This window comes from Aulostomus chinensis, chromosome 24 (assembly GCF_037954235.1).
Source record: "Aulostomus chinensis isolate RoL2024-O1b breed Wild chromosome 24, RoL_Achi_v1.0, whole genome shotgun sequence".
Classification (NCBI taxonomy): Eukaryota; Metazoa; Chordata; class Actinopteri; order Syngnathiformes; family Aulostomidae; genus Aulostomus; species Aulostomus chinensis.
The window spans coordinates 9,418,702-9,440,618 of record NC_141343.1 but is presented as its reverse complement, the minus strand read 5'-3'; the positions used below and the strand labels follow the sequence as shown (position 1 = coordinate 9,440,618).

General features: G+C 41.2%; 1 long non-coding RNA gene across 1 annotated transcript in view; it reads left to right on the top strand.

Annotated features, from left to right (window-relative positions):
* Positions 1-14,269, top strand: part of LOC147238638 (uncharacterized) — a 96,357-nt gene extending 82,088 nt beyond the window's left edge. The window contains exon 4 of the long non-coding RNA XR_015111808.1: positions 14,252-14,269. This is a non-coding gene — a long non-coding RNA (uncharacterized LOC147238638). The remainder of the gene's footprint in view (positions 1-14,251) is intronic.
* The last annotated feature ends 7,648 nt before the right edge of the window (positions 14,270-21,917 follow it).

Genomic DNA, 21,917 nt, shown 5'->3' with positions numbered 1-21,917 from the left:
GGGGGGGGGGGGGGAGGCTTTTTCACATTGCTTTTCTGTTCAAATATTAATGTTTTTCTTTTCCTTGTGAATTTCAATTTCATTTATGCAGATAGGTTTTTGAAAGTTACCGAAATAAAATTAGTTCAGTTTAACCAGGTTTTTTTTTCTTGTTTTTTTTTTTTTTTAAATTACAACAATGGAATCTTCAAATGTGGTTTCCTAATAAGACTGAGGCTCCTTACCAGAAAAGACACACACGTAACTAACTCCAGCACAATCAACTGTCAGATTAACTGCTTAATTTCTCTAGTCTAATCCCAAGGTTTGCAAGCGACCTACCTGCTAATGGGATTAGATGAGTGAACTTTTAGACTGAAAGTGTATTCAACAGCTACGATGTGAAGCTTTAAATATATATATATATATATATTGAATCAGTATTTTCAAAAATTGATGGTGCACTCGGTGAGTTGTTTTAATCTATTTTATGGGCCTCTAACTGTTGAAAAGACTCTTTTATTTAGGACATGTCTAATGAGTGCGACATCTGTGGGCGTTGAAGTAAAAAAATTTATAAAGAGGTTTTCTGGAGGTACGTGTGCTTGAATATTGAAGATAAAGACGTTACGTTTTGCAGGTTGCAGGTTTATTTTTTTTTTGTGCTTATATATTTCTGATTTGTTAGTTGTTACGAGGGTCAAATTAGGTTTTGGCATTAATTATTCACTTTTGTGGGCAACGGTTCTTCAGCTGAGCGGCAAGCGAAATGAATAGACGTTCAAAATAAAACAGACAAAAGCAAATGGAGAATTGAACGTGTGGAGGTGGTTTTAAGGAGACTCAATCTACAGAGTTATTGTTCCACTGGCAAATATTTATCCACCCATCATAATCCTAATATTCAGATTATCAAAAGAAGCGATTATAAGGAGCAAAAATGTTGGCAAGCGCTTTCGGTCCGGAGGCAAGTGTGATGGTCGTGATGGTGCATGAACTCTTGCTCACCTTCCTGCTTGTCACTAAAAACCTTTTCATTGGCAGCGGGTGCAGATAGTACCCACACACTCACACAATCATCTATGGCTCCCGTGGATCCGCTGGAATTGGTAATGACACGATCCATCTCTAACCCATTTCCACTTCAGCTCTGGGAAATGAGATAGGATGGTAATGGAATCTCATTGATCTGAGTTTGCTCTCATTTTTATGGTCCATAAGTGTGGAAGTCATTTCTAATGTTCTTTTCCACGTTGGATCTTTTTGCATGCTGCCATATTTGTGGTCGGCTCAATTCAACTTTCACTTTATGGCAAACTGGATAGGTGAAACGCTTCATTTTGAAATAGTAACTTACACGTTCAAGTTTCAGTTACAGGTGACATTTCCTGATCACATCTTCTGTTCAGCGTTTTTTTTCAAGTAGTAATATGACATTCATGTATTATATAAAAACCTAATGCTTATGGTGGTATTTTTTTAAAAGTCGTTGACTTAAATAATAAAATACCAACAACTTCTTCCTGTTTGATACTGCAGTCAACATCAGTTGGTACCATAGTGAGGTAATCCACCAAAAAATGTCCATGTATTTCAATATTTACCCAATTTGATTTCCATTTATTGGCTATGTGAATTTGAAAAGGAAGCAGTGCATTTTGGTGCTGATGGACTGTAGAATTAGGACCAGATGATGAGAAAACTGTGGAAAGGTGTGTTCGCACCATATGCAACGGGAATTTTCACGTCGCTTTATTTCCCGCAAATTTGGCCACTGGATCACTTGTTATTTTTTTGTGTCATTCGTGCGAATTTATTCCCGCCATTTCTTTCCATCATCAACCATGGCTGACGTTACAACCGTTGCTGGATTGTACCAGTTGTGGAAGTCCCTGATAGAGCGGAAAATCAAATGCCCCCGTATCTGGATCCGTGGCATAATCTGGAGGCAAACAAAGCTGGGTGAATTTCACTGCCTTCTCCAGGAGCGGCACCTTGACGACAGCCGTTTCCAGCGGCACTTCAGGCTGACGGGGGCCCAGTTCGATGACCTGTTGGCGAGGATCAGTGCCAGGATATCACGGACGGACACCAACTACAGGCGCCAGGACCGTTGACGTCACTGATGCCAGGGAAATCAAAAGCCTGATTTTCAGCTTGCGCATCGACACGAATTGGTGAAATTCACGTATTTGCGTCATTCGTGGCGCCCGGCGAATACACAATGTAATGTAAGAATGACATGTAATCTTAACGTGCGACACACCTTTATGATAAAAAGCAGAATTTACTTTTGCCTCCTTTGGACCAGTGGCATGATTTTTATGCTTGTCTTTCAGCATCATATCAGTGTGATATTGTTCGAAACTACTGGATCAGATATTGGAAATGCATATAAATATGATTTTATTTGTCAAAAGTCACATGTTCACTTAAATGAGAGCCCCACCCTTACAGAGGAGAAAAAGCACAATAATTCAATTTGGTCGTCATCAGTATTGTATTTATATAATTATAGACTTGAACTTACAAGCTTTGCTTTCGCTTTGAATATATTGAACAGCTTCAAGTTTAAAACAAGCCAGACACTTCCCGAAAATTAAATGCATCTGAAACATGAAATAATCACCTTTTGAAAAACGAAAAAAGCAATGGCATTTTCAATGAAAATGTTAATTTCATGAACAGCATTCGAAAATTCATAACAAACGGCGTTTCAGCACCTTGGACAGCTCATGCCAACCCTCGTAACCTCAATTTCTCTCATATTCAAATCCTCATTCAGCAATGCATCTGTCTGAGTGCGTGGACAGAAGATAACAGTAAAAAGGCACAATTAAGGTCTGCTTATTCCCACATTTGGGGAAAACATCTGTCTGCTCCACCATGGTCTTGTTACGTTGCCGTGGGGATAGAGATCAGCTGTGAAGTCAGCCTCTGGATTTTTCACTCCTTGAAACAATACTATATAATGTACAAAAAAGAGATGGAACATTCAACTCATGCTTGACAGTCGTGGAAATGTGTGAAAAATGACGAATGCCTCTCATGTAAATGACAGGATTCACTACATTTTGACTTTGACACCAAAAACTATTTCAGATATACTTCTCCATCACTGTCAATCCAGTGTTGTCCACTGAATCAAACAGTAAGTTGAGCTAATAGTTATATTGAATGTACCCTGCTGCCATGTGATACTTTGTGTACTCCAGTATCTATAATTTGATCCAGGTTACCTGTCAAAGTTATTCCCGCATTCTGAGTATTACATCCAAATTTTCCTCCAAATGTCATCAAAATCCATCCACGATGCTTTGAGATGGCTTGCTAACATTCCAATAAACGGATACACAAATGTGTGAAATACTTGCGTGCAATCATACATTTTGTGTAGAAAAAGAGGGAACAAATTAGAAATTTAGATGATGATAGACAGTTGGATGTAGATACAACATAGTAGAATTTGTAAGAGTGTGTTGTTGTAATAACGCGAGCAAAAGATTTAATGAAGGGGAAAAAGTAATATCCTCACGGCCTGCTCGGAAGTCAGTGCCACCAGAAGATGAACCAGACCTTCAGTCATAAAATCATGTGACTGGAGCAGAATGAAAGTCCGATTCCTCCGAATGTTGATTCCCTCCACATCATTCCACCTCACTTCTCAAATGCATGCGCCCGAGACACACACATTCTCGCGGCGCCTTTATCTTATCTACCCAACCTTCTGCTCACTACAGTCCAAATGTATAACACAATGAAATCCTACAGCACGTTCAATAATTCCAGCAACTCTTTTACATCCTCGCCTACTTCATATTCTCAGTGAATATGATTGGGCTGACTGCCCAAGACCCCAGCAATATGGCTGCTCATTACATCACAAAGTATCAAGTGAAGTGTGAAATTAACTGATGTGATGACATGTCAAGATTGCTCGGTGTACATGAGGAGTGAAGAGACTGTTCTGCATCGCGCCACAGATAGTACGGACTCTCTTTGCTTTGCATACCTTAAAGCATAAGAGCATGACGTCCATTGCATAAAACAGTAAGGAAAATAAGAGTATAGGTGTTTCCTTCATGTTGCATTCCATTTATAAAACAAATGTATGAATACCCTGAATCCCTATCTCATTTGTCTTTAATACAATTATTGAAAAAGCTGTGTTGGAGGGTGTTTCCATTTTTTATTGTGCTACAGGGAGTTAGACTTGTTATGTTTGTACACAGATTCCATTGTTTACTCCACTGTGGCCACCTTTTGGCTTTTTGGTTCTATAATGTTTACCTGGCTATAGATTCATTCCAATCCAATACTGCAATAAGTGTACAGTACAATACACTTTGCAAGTATCTGCAGGAACAGTGTTACTCCAGAGATTTGCATTAAATAGAACAGACCCCAACATGTTGACAATTGCTTCCTAATGACAAATCAGTTTCACATCCTGCAGGGCAGTGTAAGTTAAAGTAGACAAAAATCTGCTGCTGGTGTACACACATACTGTATATATATTGACTGTCCACATAAATGCAGCCTTTTTGTGGATTAAGCCAGCTTCTTGAAGTTGATTTTTCTCTCCCTTTTAATACCCAACAGAATAATCTTTGTGGAAATCCAACTTTTTGGAGGAAACGTTTTTAGGAAATGCACATATTGACAGTCCTCCTTTGAGCTCGACAAAATGATCAATACCCTTCAATCCTCTGTGTACATGGGGGATTCGCTGAATGCTCATTAGCTTAGCACAATGAATGGTAGTGGGTGGGAAGTGTTAGCGTGCCTCGCCAAAATCATCAAATACGCTTTTCCCCAGAGTTGTCATTTAATGCATGCGTATAACTTGGCATCTACATAAGGTTCATAATTAATATACTGAAAGTTTAGAAGCAGGCACATCGTTGGAATGTTTTTTTTTCCTGATCGGGTGCAGTGATTTCATGCGGCACACGGAACCCCGATGACTTAAAGAGGGACTACTAACACAAACCAAGACCATGGCATTAACTTATGTATTTGAACAAGAGCTCCATGTTTTATAACTGAACCATCCACTACCATTCACTGCGCTACGCTACCTAGCTTTCAGCAGGTCTCTGTGGGTCTGAGCTCCATAATACAAACTCAGGGAACAGGACTGGCCTGATTTATCTTCTTCTCTGGCTCTGGGAAGGATGTCAGTTTAATGCCATATTCCCCATCAAGTTGGCATATAAACGCACGACACTGTGATCAAACTTGAAAGTGGTTTCATGTTAGCTTGTTTGAAGGTCGAGCTTAATATCTTTGACCAGTAAAGGTCCGCCTCCCCCCACCCGTGACTATCGTTCTCATTCTGTATTGTCTTAGAGGCTGGTAACTTATCCCAATCTTGCCATATTTTTGAAAACTCTACTCAAATGCAACATATTTGCTGTGTATGTAATTGCTTGTGCAGAGGCACACATTGTTGCATCGTCATTTGGATGATTCTAAACACACAGTGACAGAGTGAAATTGTGACCCCATCATATGAGTAGAACTAGTTGGATGAAGCAGTTTGACATCTAGAGTATTCACACCTAGTCAACGTGGCAACAGTCTTGTGCAGTGCGTTAACTCTGTGTGTGTGTGTGTGTGTGTGTGTGTGTGTGTGTGTGTGTGTGTGTGTGTGTGTGTGTGCGCGTGCGCGCGCGCGCGTATTGATTGTGTTTTGTTGAAGAGCTAAAGGTTAATGTGTTGTCTATTGATCAGAATAAAGCCTTTTACTTAACTCTGCAGACGCTGTGTTCAATAAAGCCCATCGGGGTGCTGTTTGTACCTCTGGCTTGTTTTAGGTTTAACCGCCTTTTTTGCGGGGGGGGGGGGGGGGGGATCTATCACATGGCCCAGTGGGATTCTGCTGCTGACATCCACTGCTACACAGGGGTGGGAGTAACAAACTACAACTACTCATGTGACTGTAATTAAGTTGTTTTTTTTGCTTGGGGTTTTTCTTCACTTCTTCCAGAACAAATAAAACCCAAACAAGCAGATTTGCATGGCTAAAATGCAGCTTATATCCAGTGCATTTCAATCCTTCAAATTTGGCTGAAAATGCCCGAGGATTAAATGCAAAGATTTTCATGGTTAAAGTTCACCGTCACCCTACACCTGTCACTGTGGCGATCCGTGTGTAAGTAAGCCTCGTAAGACGGAGGTCTCAGTTTCAAGAGCAAATCCTTTACCCCATACACACCGCATGACTGCAAGAGTTGGCCATTTAATGACAATACACCTACAACACAAACACACACTGAAATCATTACTCGCTACGCCAGTTACAGCCATGGCATGGTGTAAAATAATTACCATAGTGTTTTAAAACACGCAAAACACAACAACCAGACAATGCAAACATTTACAGCACTTACATTTGTAACGATGTCACTCTCGTGAACCCTGAACACGAACACTCCCATGAGTACTCGCGCTAACTAGTGCGCGAGCTAGCTAAACAACACCAGCCTGTACTCCAGTCGCTACAATACTTTTATTTCCAGTGTAATTATTTCTCAGACCAACATGCTTTATTGGAAGTAGATGTATTCTTCATGGATTTCTGCTTCAGTTTAATGGCTGTTATTACACATTAAACAGTTAAAAAATAAGTAATGCTAATTAGTTTTTGGAGAAGAATGCTTTTAACACCAGTAGTTTTAATTGTGGGTGAGTAATACATTAGTAATGGAACAGTACTCCTACTTAATTGCAAATTCATAATACTCTTTCCACCCCTACGATGGCATCACCTTGCTAGATGACATGATGAAAAACAGAAAATATGCTCCCAAGATATTAATGCTTTTCTTTTGCTAAAGCATGAAATACCATGCCATTAAAAGCTGTTTTTATCTGCACTTCAGTGAGCACCAGGCCTCGAAAGAACAAGCAGCTCAAAAGAGTTCCTGGCTATTGACGTGGTTAGCAGCCATTCATGTAACACATATTCAAAAGAATATTTATACTCATGTTTTCTCGCTGAACGCAAGTCACTGCTTGAGGTCACGGCAATATCACAAAGCTCCTCGCTTCAGTGAATATTACTCATACTGTAAATACACGAGGAAGCAGTACTATCTGCAACTGCACTGACCTGTGATGCTAAATCTGATGCTTGTCTTGGTGAAGCAGTATATAACATTTTTTTTAAACATTCATCATGGATACATACTGTCGGTAGCATTCGAAGTGATAAACTGTCATGAAATATGGAATTGACCGAATCAAAACATCAAGCTGTTAGAAAGCCTGCAAAATCGGTAAATCCGCTGAATATATGATGGTGCGGGATGTTAAGTGTTATCAGAGAAAAGTAACTGTCAAGAATACAAGATTCAGATTGAGTTCTCTGTGGGCGCCTTTTTCCCTATTACAGAAATGAATGGTTTCAATATCTGTGCAATGGTGTGTTAAGAACGAACGGAATATCATTAACAGGAAAAGAGGCTATTAAAATATTTTATTTCTCTGAGGGCTTGGAAGTGAATCCTGCCACTCAGCAGAACTATGTTTTGTTTACAGAAGTCATGGCATATTCACACCCCAACAAATGATCATAATTGAGATTATCATATTAAGTACTTGCAGATATAATTTCATTAAAAAGTGACTTGCTTGAAAGAACAATCCAAATTCTGTTGAATTAGGGAGATGAAATGCAGATGTGATGCCAAACAAACGTTCGAAACATACCGGCGTCAAGTACTGAAGACTGCAGGGATAGTTTTCATCAGCATTTGTAGGCAGACTGCACTCAACACTGGTCACACCAGCTACCAACAACTGACATGGCGGCCTTTGTGCATATTTGTTGCTCCAAGTTTCGATATACGACAGCCAAGACAATGTAAGACTACCAAACATCTCCCTCTACAACCGTAACTCTTAAAAAGTTGTGGGGAAAACTCCTTTTTCGTGGTTTCTGCCCTCCACCTCCCACGTATAACTGCGACGTTGTAGCGACCAGTGTAAGGCCTCATGTAATAGCTCCTTTGTATCCGATGACGACCATCTTCTTTTATTTGAGTCCTTTCGTTGCACAGTCATGGTTGCAGACCCGGTCTTGTAAAAGAGATGTTTGGGCGGATGGGAGAAGCTCTCCAATCACAAGTCTCCCCATTGTTTGTTGCACAATTTTGTGTGCGCTGGTTCTTGTTGTTTTGAACGTCCTTTAAGCAGCAAGAGCACCAGACACTGCGGCAGGAAGCAAAGTCCTCTTTTCTTCTGACCTCAAGCGGTGCGTTGCCCAAGGCGTAGCTGGCCATGAAGCACTGCACATGAGAGCCTGCATGCGAATAACAGAGCTGGGTGGCAATGGGTTGATGGTATTGAAGGATAGTAAACACTGCAACTGCTTCCCTGCCTGTTCAAGTGTACTTTGGTGCAGCTCTTTACCATGCCTTGCCATTTGTACGAATGTTGCACCGTAAACCATGAAAACAACAGAGTGGGGTAGTTACCGAGAATAAAGACACTGATTGTGCTGTGCGGGAAAATTGCTTTAAATGGGATTATGAAGAAATGACTGTCTGTTGTTAGGGAGGTGCAAATGCTGTGCGAACACTATTATTAATGATATTTTCTTTCAGATGGTTATCAGCACTCTTAATGAACCACCATAAAGGAAGGAGGGTTACATCTGTCCCGTTTTTTCGCTCGGAAGGGAGAGTAAAGCAGGAGCCGTGATTATCCTGAGTAGGTGGTGAAAACCCCCTGTCTCTCATGTTGTTGCGAGACGAAGGAAAAACACCTGTTGCCGAAATCAGCGAGGCTTGCAATTTAATTTTATCAGCCCACAAACAATCACTCATTAGGTAGCTGGAATGATGATGGAACCCATTCAGCTGTGACGCTCTGTATTCTAGGGCACAACACATAACAAGAGACCTCTTTTTACATGGGGGAGGAACCTGCTCAGCTGAATCCTCTTTGGCAAGGGGCCCTTGTGGCAGCAACACCAGCTATTCACAGCTAATGTCACGGTCTTTAATCTTTTTAATACCTACTGAAAAAAAAAAACAAATATATGTCCAACACCAGAATTTCCAAATTAATTAAGTCAGCAGTTAACATTTAATCAAACAAACAAGCATTTGAAATTCACTCAGCAGGCCAAATGTTTTGCATACAGATACTGTATAAATGTTATTATAATGCGTCTCCCTCTTCCAGATGGGGATTTGCCTTTGGCTGATTGGCAGATGTTTTGCAAACTGGGACCGAGGTTCAAATCCAATATCTTTACCTTGTGAATAACAAAGAGGGACGGTAATCATGCCCGTTTGTCTTTTGTACACATTTTTTCAAAATTCAGCGTTCACTCTCTAGGGGATCTTTTACTTTTCCACCTTGATCCGGCATGTTCTCAAATGCTTCGCCACATCAGCTTGACAGGCTGACATCTGGTGCGCGTCACGTTTTCGAACGTACATCAAGGAAAGTCGGGCAAACATTTGAATAAAAGTTGAAATAATAGATAAGCAGACAAGGATTTGGAACTGTAATTACGACTGGGGGAAGGAGAGAAAAGCAATTCATGTGTGCTTTAATGAAAACTATTGATCAACACATGCAATATTAAAGCCTCCAAACCCCCTCCAGACAAATTCCTTTTTAATGGGGATTTAGATTCATCCAATGTTTCTGAGCGCTGCCATGTATTTCTGCGTTGGTCTCACTCAGTGTGCTTTGAAACTGCAACACAGACACAACACAGATCTCTTTGTTACATGTGGCAGCAGAATAAACACACGCCACCCTTGTACTTCCTTACAGAATAAAACTTAAAATATGACCATTCGACAGTTGGGGGGGGGGGGTGTTAATATATGACAAAATGCACATTGCAACTGGAAACATAAATTGTATAATGAATGTATAATGGTTTTCAGGGGTCGTGAGCTTCAGCTGCTGTTGTCCTTTTGAGAAAAATAGCGAGCATAAGGTAATTTGATTACAAACTGTTTCATTTTAAATCATGCTTGGATAAAGCAGCATTATCACTGTGAAGGAACCAATGCACGTCGAAGTTGTTCCCCAACTATGTATTCTAATCTCGAGCTCATGTCATCACACGTCGGCATTATTTATTGTCCTCTTCGAAAACTTTGCTAAAACAGAACAAGATGTTTGATCAGGTTGGATCGAGCTGTCAAATCAAAAGCAAAAAAAAAAAACAAATTCAATGTGAATTCATCACATTTATTAGTATCCCAATATCCTGTCATGATCATCAAACACTTGTATTTTTTTATGCAAATTCCTGCAAAGAAAAACTTTTCTCGCAGAACAAAGAGAATTTACATTTCCCACGCATGAAACTTCAGTTAATGGTGCCGATCACAACAGTCTGCCAGCATCTGAGACCAACTGCATTATCAGTTGTATTCACAAGCTATTGCGTCGCCGCACTACGGTAAATGGAAAGTGTAATTTCTAATCATATTGGAGCACAGGCCTCATGTGGATTTCTGAGAAAACTGGAGGTAAAAATAGATGTTCCATTCCAAATAAATAAGCCGGGAATAATATTTTTCAGAGGTTTGGCCGGACTCCTTGGGCTCAGTATTTAGAAAAAAGGACCCTTTGACCATTTGCTCACGAGTTGCCCTCTATTTATAGTTCTGCAAGCTGAAAAAGGATTTGAAAACATTGTTTCGGGTTAGTGCTGCTGCAGAGTATTGTAATATCACAGCTATGTGAAATCTGGTTTTCTGATGGGAGCAGTTGTAGCAGTCTCACTTTAGTTTAATTACTTCATCATAATTGAGGAAAAAAAGGGACATTAAAAATGAGACCAAGTAACGTAAATTAATATCTGGACATTTTCCAACAGTCCATAACAAATGAAAACCTCGTTCTTTTCTGTCATAAATGAACAAAATATCTGCAAATGCTTGACAGAGAGACTGAAACAATCAGTCATTAAAACCACTGGCAACTGATTTTCTTCTGACCGGTTAACCGAGGAATTGTAGACATGCAGATCTTCTCGAACTGAGGTCACAAGCCACGTGATGTCGCAGCGTTGCATTCACTGCAGGCATGTGAGCTCTGATCCTCTCAATGCAGTGTCTTTATGTCATGACGAACCTGAAAATCTAATATCAGCCAGTGCTTATTTAAACCTACCCTCCAGCAAGATATTTCATGGGAAGTCTGGGAAACAGGAAGTGAACGATTACAATGTCCTGTGGTCAAATGCTTGGTTTTGCTCTGGAGATTGAAGGCACTCTTAGTGGTGAGAGCATGATTGCAAGGATGGGTGGTTGTGGTGTATTGTAAGAAATTGCTGTATGGTTTTCTAGTGCTGCTGCGTTTTACTTGAAGTGCTCTTTTTCTGGGAGCTGTCGTGCTCCCGATTCAAACCGTGAGATGTTTCGCTTCAGTCGCAGAGTACACGTCGTTTGGCTAAACTTGATTTTGATATGCGACTAATTAGGTACAATTTACATTCTCTTGATGTGCTAACTTTTAACTGCCTGTCTTCAGATTGAAAGAAAAACATGCGCTGAAGAATGACAAAGTGCTGTAATTTCCCGGTGCTTTCAACCCTTTCAAAAGAACACATTGGGGTGTCATTGTCACTTGACATTTGTCCTCCTGACACCGTTGAAAAGTTGTCAGCCAGTGAGGGAAAAAGTTGGTATTGAAAGGAAAGGTGTCCTTATTTACCTTAAGGATAAGAAGCGCAAGACAGTTTATTTTCTTTGTATTCCAACGCAAACAAGCACTGTTTCCCTCTCTCTGTCTTCCGCCAGATAGCCTGGAGGCTGCCTAAAGGGAAACCATTGATTATTTAGCTCACAAGATGGACTTTGTGATATTCAGAGTGAACATATCACAGGGGAATAGACTATCTGACTAGAAAGATACATCTTTACCCCCTTGGTGTGATCCATTACATACGGCGCTTTGATGGTGTCAGCTCAACAGTCACCACTCGATTCCTCCTGAAGTCAATCACAGCTGTCCAGACGTAACAGCTGGGCACGTCCGTCTTGATGTTGGACTCCAGATAAATACAGATGGATGAAATGAGAAAGCTTTACAATCGGCTTATTAATATTTAAACACGGGGACGGACACATTCTTATGCATTTGTGCCCAGCAGAGAGGCAGTATGAGCCACACATCTTCCAAGCAGAGAACTCCCATGCAGTGCTGCCTAGACATTAGAAGCGAGTGCAAAACCTGTTATTACTCTGGAGAAAGTATATATTTTTGTGCTTTTTCTGCTTTCAGCTATTACACAAGAAAGACTAATTGATCCCTGTGGATGGCAGACAAGGCAATAGGTCATAAAGCCCAGCCACTTAGCTTTTTCACAACTTGCTTTCTTTTTTTTCTTTTTTTTCCCTCCAAAAGTGCCATCAGCAACAGCTTGGGAAAAACTCGGGACATAATTTGAGGCAATACATCTTTTGCAGACGGCTACTTTTGTCATCTTAAGTGGACTTCCAAGAAGGAAACACCGAGAGCCAGTAGTGAGGGTCTGGCTGGAAACAGCCCATTTATTGCCAGTGTGAAAGTGTGCAGTGAAGAATAAGATGCAGCTTGTAAAAATTACACCGCAACACAGGCATGAGAGGATGACACGTTGCATTTTAGAGGTGGACACAACCATTGATCGATCTATTATCATCACACTTATTGTCCACGTGTATTTGCTGGTAGCAAATGACGTTCATCCAGCACATAGTGGGAGAATCCAAGCACGGTGGGTGGGTGAATTTCACATTTGCAACCACAAGTGAGTATTGTTTGTGTTGTAACCATTATAGCAACAGTCACGTGACCTTTCACGATGTTTTTCCAACCTGAACCGAACGGGTTTGTGCGTAAACTTAACCATTGTCGCGTCATCATTCACTGCAAGTGAAACCACAGACAGAATGTCATGTTTGAGACAGCGGTTGCTAACAGCCTCCTCAAAACAAACATGAAAAAGCCTCTTGAACCTGAAAGATGAAGTATTTTGTCATTTCGATTTGGGTCAGGCCTGTAAAAACGTTTCAAAGGACATTCGTCTATTGTTTTATAAAAGCACAGGTTCAAACTTAGTTGAACGAATATTATGCTGGTTACTTTGCGTGACAAGAGCCCACAAGAGGATGAAAAAGTTAGAGACGTTACATTTTTTTTTTTTTTTTGAACACGAAAATTTACATCCTTAAATGTCACCTGCAGGCGTGAGAAATAAAGTACGATTACAAACCTTTTGTATTCCCTCTGTCTTTAGCGTTGGGAACAAAAACTCCATTTCTTTTTGGTGCGACACCAAATGAAGAGCTTGATTTAAGCACCATCTAACCTCCCGTAGCTTCCGGAAGACGTTCTATCTTCTGGCCAAAATCCAAAGTAGAATTGTATGTTCTTATGTTCCATGATATTTTGCATACTGGTCATGGTGTCAGAGTTTAAATGGTAACGTCACCTTGAACTGGAAATATGTTAGCAGCCGCAGTGTCAACTACATCGTTGCATACGTTGTCAGAGTGTTCACTCTGTCCAATGGAAAATATTGGCCCTGGAGCTGTAACTTTCCACAAACTGTACCATTACGCTGACGCCCTCTTCAGGAATGTACGGTGAATGTTGCATTCCTTGTCCCAAGTAATCTTTCCTGAAAGCGGTCTTCGGAGTATATTCCTTCGGAAAGACAGTATTTTCAAATGGGGGCCTTTCAGTTGGCTCGGCGTGCAGATCATCCCTCCTGCATCTGCTGCCGACAAGTTCAGCAACTTCGGTTGGGAACTGTGCATCACTTGACCTGCGTTCAGCTGTGCTGCTTTCAAAACAAGAACAAAAGAACAAAACAGAAAACCGTTCACATTTTGTTTTTGACCAAAAATCTGACAGCAATTTTTGAGTATTGTTTTTTTTTTTTAATTGAACGATGACAATGAAATAAGATCATCTTAGAATCCTCAATCTGTAAAACTATGGCATCTCGGATAAATGCAAACAGACATCGTAACGTATTTAAAAGCTGATGGTTAAAAGCAGTTCATAGTCAATGAGATGTTAAAGACCCCCCACCCCACCCCCCGTCCTTCCCATTCCCTGTGTGTTGTTGCAAGTAGTTTGAGCTGAGGGCAAAAGAGGACAGAGCGAGAATGTGCTTAATTTCTACTTTCCTCAATCCAGCAGATAAAATCAGTAGCATGTTGGCAGTCAGCTGACGCGTTATCAACATTTCTTGTGAGAAGTTCATTTCAGACTTTTTTTTTTCTTTTTCTTTTTTCAGGGACATGCTGATAAGGGTTTGAGTTTCAAAGATTCTTTCATGATGGGACAGGACGATGGGGGAGGAGAGAAGTGGAGCCGGCACATTAAAAAAAAAAAAGTTGTATTTATTTTTATATTTGCCATGATCCCTCCCAACACACTCATATTCACAGTGCACAGTGCAGTGTGTGCCTTTGCTTCCAGGGGTATAGAAATCTTGCCAGTTTTTTTTCTTCTTTCTTTTTTTTTTTTACACTATATAGCACCATCTTAAAACATGGAACATTTATACTGTGCATGATCGTACAGTGCATTAATACACAAAATATGAATTAATGTTCCATTTCTGTGGTCTCTCTTGAAATCTTGTATTCAACGCTTCTATCCATTCTGCGATCTGTTCATAATTCACAAATGTGAAAGCATTTCCATTGACACCAAATTCTTTCCATAAACACTTCGGCATCAGTGAGTTACGGCCCGTCATAATTGTTGGTAGTGGTAGTGAACTGCTTTGGCACTGCACAATTTTTCAAATGAAACCGAACCCCTGTGTGCTGTCTGAGGTAAGGCTTTTATTTTTTTGAAGGGGGGGGGGGTGTACCATGTTTAATAGGTCTACTGACTGAGAGTGTGTGCACAAGTACAAAAACACAATAAGTATACTTTCTGCTGTTTTCTAGTCTTAACCATTCCATGCTTCTGAAAATACCTCCTTTGAACCTGCCTCCCGCTGCAGGAATTCGCTCCCGTAGAGCCACAAACACACCAGTGAAGTCAGGCAGTAATGTCGGGTGATAAGGTCTCACATGCGGGGGGGGCGGCGTTTGATGAGTTTAATGCGAGGGCTGTGTGTGCGGGTCAGTTTAGTTCTTGAACAACAAACCATTTCTTAATTGACCCCACTTCGGGCACGAGGATATCGTCATGTTCAAACAGGAAATGGCCTCCACACAGTGTCTCATGCGTTATGCACTTAAAAACCCCGGTCACACGGAGGGTTTCGTGGTAGCACGCTGCTTCTTGGATCCATGAACTTGAAGTTCGAAACTCAGCTTTGTTGTCTCCAGTGGTAGTGAAGCTCAAGGTGGAGAACTTCTTCAGTTCCAGTTGAGATTTCTCTCAAGCGAAAGCTGCGTTTGTGCTTCCCATGCGGACCCAATGGGATTGTATATTCCCGACAAGCAAGTTTCGATTCACATTTCGCATGCCATTTAGTTTTGTATCCGTCTCATTTATAGACTCGGTTTGTGAAGACATGGCGTATCATGCAGCCTCGTCATTCATAGTCATTATTTCCAACATGGCGGCCAAGTAAAGTTGTTTTACATTTGGGGAGTGCCTTAAAGTATGCTCCTGTAGATAGGTGAGGTGAGAGGAATTTCATTGGAGTCCAAGGAGCCTGCCATGTTCAGCTGGTTCTGGATGTCCTCGAAGATAAAGGCTAACAACACACCACCGAAGAAAGAGGTTTCTCCCCCCTGGCTTGCGCGGCCATTTCCCACTGCACGATCTGAAGATTCAGGTTCAACAAGCAAGATTCCACGTTGTGCATTCTTTTATGATCATTTTGAGATAAATGAGGTTACGCTCTGGTTCGGTGAAGGCACAAAAAAACCCAAAACAAAACACCTGGATAAGGTTCGGAAAAGATCATGGTTTGGGTTAAGATGAAAATAAGATGTCCCAACCCCCGGCTAAAACCTGAGTTTGTCACCGAAACATGACGGAAAATGTCTCGACTTCTGGATGAAACCCCTCATTTTTTGTCATCAGAGGAGATTCAATAACACACACACGAAATTGGCACGTTATTAAGCTCCTTGATGAGACCAGGCTGTCCCTACTTAGGCTTCCTAATCACTGTAACTGCTGTGCACCTCCTCCAATACGCTACAGCAGTGTTACCGGTTAGCTTGGCCTGCTTGCGTTTTCCTCCACATGCTTGTAATCCCAGTTGAGATAGTTGAGAAAGAACAGAACTTGAGGTCCAACAGTAACATGATCAAAAATGTGTCTCCCTAAAACCATCTCAACAAAACAACACTGCCATCACTGTTTTTTTTATCCCAGTGCATGAACGAACATAAATACAGCAGCGGTCTGATATTAAGTAGCCAAACCAGGTGGACCCACCGCCCTTTAACCAAGGGGAAATTCCTGCGCTGTAATACAGAACACATGTCCTGCCTGTTTTTGAAAACAGTGTCCTGCTCAAACTCAGCAAGTGGGTTTAAAGATTTTTGGATTATTATGCATGCTTTAAAGTTCATTAATAGCATTCAAAAGCAAAGTCCCCGCATTACTCGAGGAATTCATGAGACAAACTAGCCCTGGTGTTCAATTGGAAACATATTGCAGTGGTATTTCAGAGCAACAATATTCCATTGAACATAAAAGCCTGTCTTCCCAAATTTAGCTTACACTGTCTGAAAGAAGATGAAGAAGCATGGAAGCGTTTATTTTCCCGTACTTTCAAAGAACACTATCAAGACGGAGCTGTGAATAGGCGCTCAGCTGTTGAAACGTTAACAACAATTCAGAGCAGCAGTCTCCTGTGCTGTTGAACTCCGATAATTCAGTCATTGCTTTCTCCTCTCTCTCCATCAGTTTCACAGCCCCCCCCCCCCCCACCACCACCCTCGTTCTCTCATGCACTATTTCTCTCACCATCCATCTCACCTCTCCCTCTGTCTCTGTCTCTCGCTCTCTCCCCCTTCTCACCCTTGCTGGCTGTCTTTCTTTCAGCGAGGCCTCGGAGGGTTCTGCAATTACGTTCGGGGGCGCTCAGAAAAGGGGATCGCTCTAGTGAAATAAATCGCTTCATAACAGCTGCGGTGAAATGGCGCTAATTGCCGATTGATTTGAAGCAGAGGCAGCAGATATCTGCAATGCAGAGCCGCATCTGCCGTGCTCTCCTCATCATTCCCCTCCCTGATTATCTATTGTTCAGGCTGTTTACTTTGTAGTGATGAGTGGTAAATGGCAGGTTAAGGAAGCTAAGGGGGCCAGACACCAAATTGGGTCCCTCTCAAAAAAGACGGAGTGTAAAATTAGACATAATTAACACACCCCTTAAGGCAGATTCTCCCAACCTCATGGAGATGGCAGAGATGCAAATTAGCTATAAAGATACGCACTTTATATACAAAAACAGTGATTAAGCTGCCTTTGGTATGCAGAGGCTACAAACTGTCTTGATTGAGAGCAACTCAACACCTCATTTTACTTTTTGGGACTATGGATATTTTGTTGTATTAAGCAGTAATCCAAGAAATAGGAAGTAAAAAAGCATTAGCATTGAGATTCAACTTCGTTCTGTGCCCACGGTTGCAGAGAAGCAGGCTTTTAAAAATCCCGTTGACCTGATTTAAATTAATTTCTCGAAAAGATACAAACCACCTGGATCTGTTTTATGCTCCTCACTTGAAACTTTAGGCTGTGTGTGTCACCGTAGCGGTGCAGCTGTTCCACTGCTTAACAAATATTGCTGCCAAATAACGGATTTAAGTGCTCTCTCAGCAAGGAACATTTTGACAACATGGATGTCAAATTCACTTTATGAAGCAACTGAAGTTTCTGACCTTGTCGAGTCAGTTTTCTCCGGGACGGAACTGTTCCACCTTACCTTTGCCTGTCATAACTTTAGGAGCAGAAAATGTTACACATTGAGTGATTCTTGGAAAAACAACACTGTCCTTAAACTGGTTCAAATATCGTGGCTGGTTCACAAAAGTCAGCACTCATTTTCAACCACCCCACTTTAACACGTCAACATGCAAGCAAATAACCGACAGTAACAAACAGTAATTTACCTCTTTTGGTTGACTTCAGTATGAGCTTAAAAAAAACAACCCATACTTGGCCACACTGAAACAAAAGGACCCCAGGTTTCCCCCCCCACAGGACCCCGCATGGCTCGTCACACATCGTACCACTAAACATACTTGCTTTTAATTATTTCTGATCCATGAGTGGTGAAAAATGAACGTACTAAACATCGTGTGGCAGTGTAAATCTCAAGGTTAAGTGCAAAGCATGATGCAAATAAAAACTCCCTGGCATGAGGAAATAAAACATGAGGATTATATTGTTGCTGAATTGTTGAACGGCATCGAAAGAATTTCAATCATCTTTCATACCGTATAAATCACTTTAAAGAGTGTTTTTTTTATAGTTTTTTTTTTTAGGAGTGTCATGGTCCCCGCATCAGTAAAGTGATGTTTAATCATACTGTTAGCGCTGCATGACGATGAGTCATGAGCCATACACTAAGAGGTCCCAAAACAACTCACTGCTCCTCCCCAAAGAACAAACAAGCAACCAACATATAAAATGTCTCCAGATAACCGCATTAATGCCCTTTCACCGATGTGTCATCTTTAACTCATAAACCATTGAAAGAGACGGAAACCAGTAAGTACTGATGGCTGCTCAAAATATTCTTCTGCGTGACGTGAACTGGATTAAATCCTCTGTGAGGTGAGGAAAAAGCTTGAGAATAGATTCAGTTCATTTGCTCTTGATTGGCGAACGCCATCAGTCTCATAACGTGTTGATTATACATTACCATTTTAATATTGAATTTTCATCGCAAAAATGTGTTGTATTAAGTGAGCTTATAATACAGTACATTATGGAGCCCGGTGCCCTGCTGTGAAGATTGTCTTTTCACAGCAGGTGGACAACCATTTGCCACAAAATCTTGGAATTGACATCATTACACCTCAATTTTGTGATTCATGTTTGTTCGTAGGCGGTGAGATATCCCATTTCCAGAGAATTGGATAGTGTCTCCACAAAGGGTTTTTAGTGTTTCGCATTGTCATCAGCCTTTAAAATGTAATGTCACTTCCTCGGTGACTTGGGCAAGAGCGATTTCTCAAATGCTGAAGTTCACCCAAGAAGAAAAAGCAGACCAACAAAGCAGTTTTGGAAAAAGAAGAAGGGGGAAAAAAAAGAGATTGTGTTGGCGCTTGTCAGTTTGACAGATTGTGGGTATACAGCCTACACCAGCTTCAAAAATAACTGAATTCATACAATCCAGGTAGACAATTAGGTAAAATTATAATAATTATAATCATTGCGGGGTTGCATGCACTGGAATGTGTAATGCTGTGGGCATGTGAGTTCTCTGAAATGACTGGCATGCTTTTCCTTATGGCACGGTGTAATCATAATGTGCACTCATGATAACATAATTTGTGATTATTAGATGAGATGCCACGATTTCTCCTTTCATAGTGACTTTTTACCAATTTTGTCCTGTGATTTGCGTGTATTTTGTAAAGTCCTTCAGCACATTGCGAAGGCATTCAAAACTTAGCAATTACAATAAAATATGAAAGTGGACTAAAAACCAGCCATAGAAATATAAATAAAAATAACAAAGTTGGGGGATGGCGCAGAAAAAAAAATGTAAAAGGGAAAATTTGGGCTTGTTAATTAGATTAAAAATATCGGCAGGTAGGTGGGAAATACAGTAAGTAAAAGAAAATATCCTCTGAAAAGAATAGCTCAGTCAGAAGCCACTGAGTAAAACAGACACTTTTTTCCTTAAATGGTCTTTGCCTGCATTAATTAAACTAGGGGTTTTTATGGAACGGTCTGCATGAACTATAATGCAATTTTAGGATGAGATCCATAGCTGGAACTCCTTACACGAGTGGTGATTTGCTGCAGTTGAAAAAAAAGAAATCAGCCGGTGTTGGACAATAAGAAGAGGATCAGGGGGATTACGAGTGAACAAATTAAAATCCCGAACCTTATCCATTGGAATCAAAATATTTTGAGGAGGAACTTTGAAATCCGAGCAGGCAGGATAGATGCATGCTGCGCTTCCTACCCACTACCGCTTTCGTAGCATTCAGCTCGTTCACTTAGCTGCCTGCGTGAAGAGTGTGCCTTTTCAGGCATCAACAGAACCCCGTTGCAATGGCGAGCACCCGCTCGTCTGACTGATGCTCCATTTAAATATCACTTCACACATAACGCAAAGACCGGTCTCTTCTTGGTCTACGGTGGAAACATTTTCTGGCGTTTCAAAGAAAAGCAATCCACCATGGTTGCACCAAATCACGCCTCATTTAAATAGTTAAGCACCTGCCGGTGCAGTCGATGCGCAAATTCATTTGTTCGTTAAAGGGCGAGGGCGCTTGGCGTGAAAATGTCATTTGCGCCAGCTTCAAACTGTTGATGGTGCTTGGGTTTGACTGAGTGCCAGCTTGCGTCACGCTTAAGATAGGACCCAAAGAGTTTATGCTGTGTTATTGGACAAAATATCTCTTTGTTGAGTAAGAGTTGTGTGAAAGGAGACATTCATTTCCTTATGTTCTGGCAAATTGATGCTGTTGCGGACATCCACACATTTGTGTCTTGCAACAATGAAGAAAAACAAAGTGGAATGGGTGTTTCCTGGGTCCATGTTCTATGCCGTGTCTAATTTTCTTGACAGTTGGCTTGCTAGTCGGCTTCAAAATTGTAATCTTTGGTGTCCACAAATGTGGAAGTTTTCCTTCAGCTTAACAGAATGGTTGAAAAAAAAAACAGCACAGAAACACAATCAACCATTCATATTTATTAGCAAGGCTCTTGCATATGGTGTGAAAGATTTTTGTAAATGTCCTCACTTGATGAAGTGACTCCATCGCTTCTTCCTGGTGGCAGTTTCATAAATTCTCTGGTAAAAGGATGCACAGGATCGGACGTAATTACTGTCGAAGAAATGTGTGTGAGGTGTTTGATAGGCCACAGTCTAATTCTACAAATTACCCTACCATTCCTAAAGTGCTCCCAACACTCTGAACTCGGAGCAGCGGGGGCTTCTTGTGCCACCGTGTCACCGTATGATCCATTCTTTCCTTGTTGCCAAAGCGGTCTTGGAAACAAGTTTGATCCCATGCAGTTTTTTCCCATTACGCAAGCGTGTCCCCACCACTGGCCAAGTCACAGGACAGTGTGGTCAGGCAATAATAGTCCTTCATAGAACCAAAGCGCTATGATGTCAACATAATCACATTGTTTGGACAGTAACCACAAATTTGGAGAGCAGTTGAGTTAGGTCAGTTCTCTCCTTATTTATGGGACACACTTTTGTGAGAAAAATAAAAGGCATATCCTACATCTGATGTTGCCAAACGTGTCCTGCCGCTGGAGATCAAACATTCAGTTCACAAGCGACCTCACGTTCAATTTGTTTCATCTAAAAATAGGTAGTTTTAGACCACCAACAATGTGTACACATAAGCACCCACAAAACCATAATGTCCACTAGACATGATGTCATACATCTGCAGGACCAAACACAAGAAATGTGGGAAATTCATTCACACAATAGGTCCAAAGCCTGAGCTTTACCCCTCACAATCTCCAGTGTGACACTCTTACGGCTCACGAGAGGCAGAGCCGCTGAGATGGCGCACCACTTATGAGAAAAAGACAAACGTCCTGCGGAGGGCATTGAGATTGGAGCTCCTGTTTTCATTACTTTGCTTTATCGGCTCAATAGTCACCTCCCCTCCTCTCTGTGCTAAACGTCCTCTTGATTTGCTCTTCTCATGCCTGCACCTGAAACAATTCATTAAAAATGAATCAGAAGAAAGCAAACACAGTGGGGCTGGGGGTACGAGAGCGCACGAGCGGTAGGCTGAATACGACTGAATAAAGATTATGGAACTAAAAGCTTC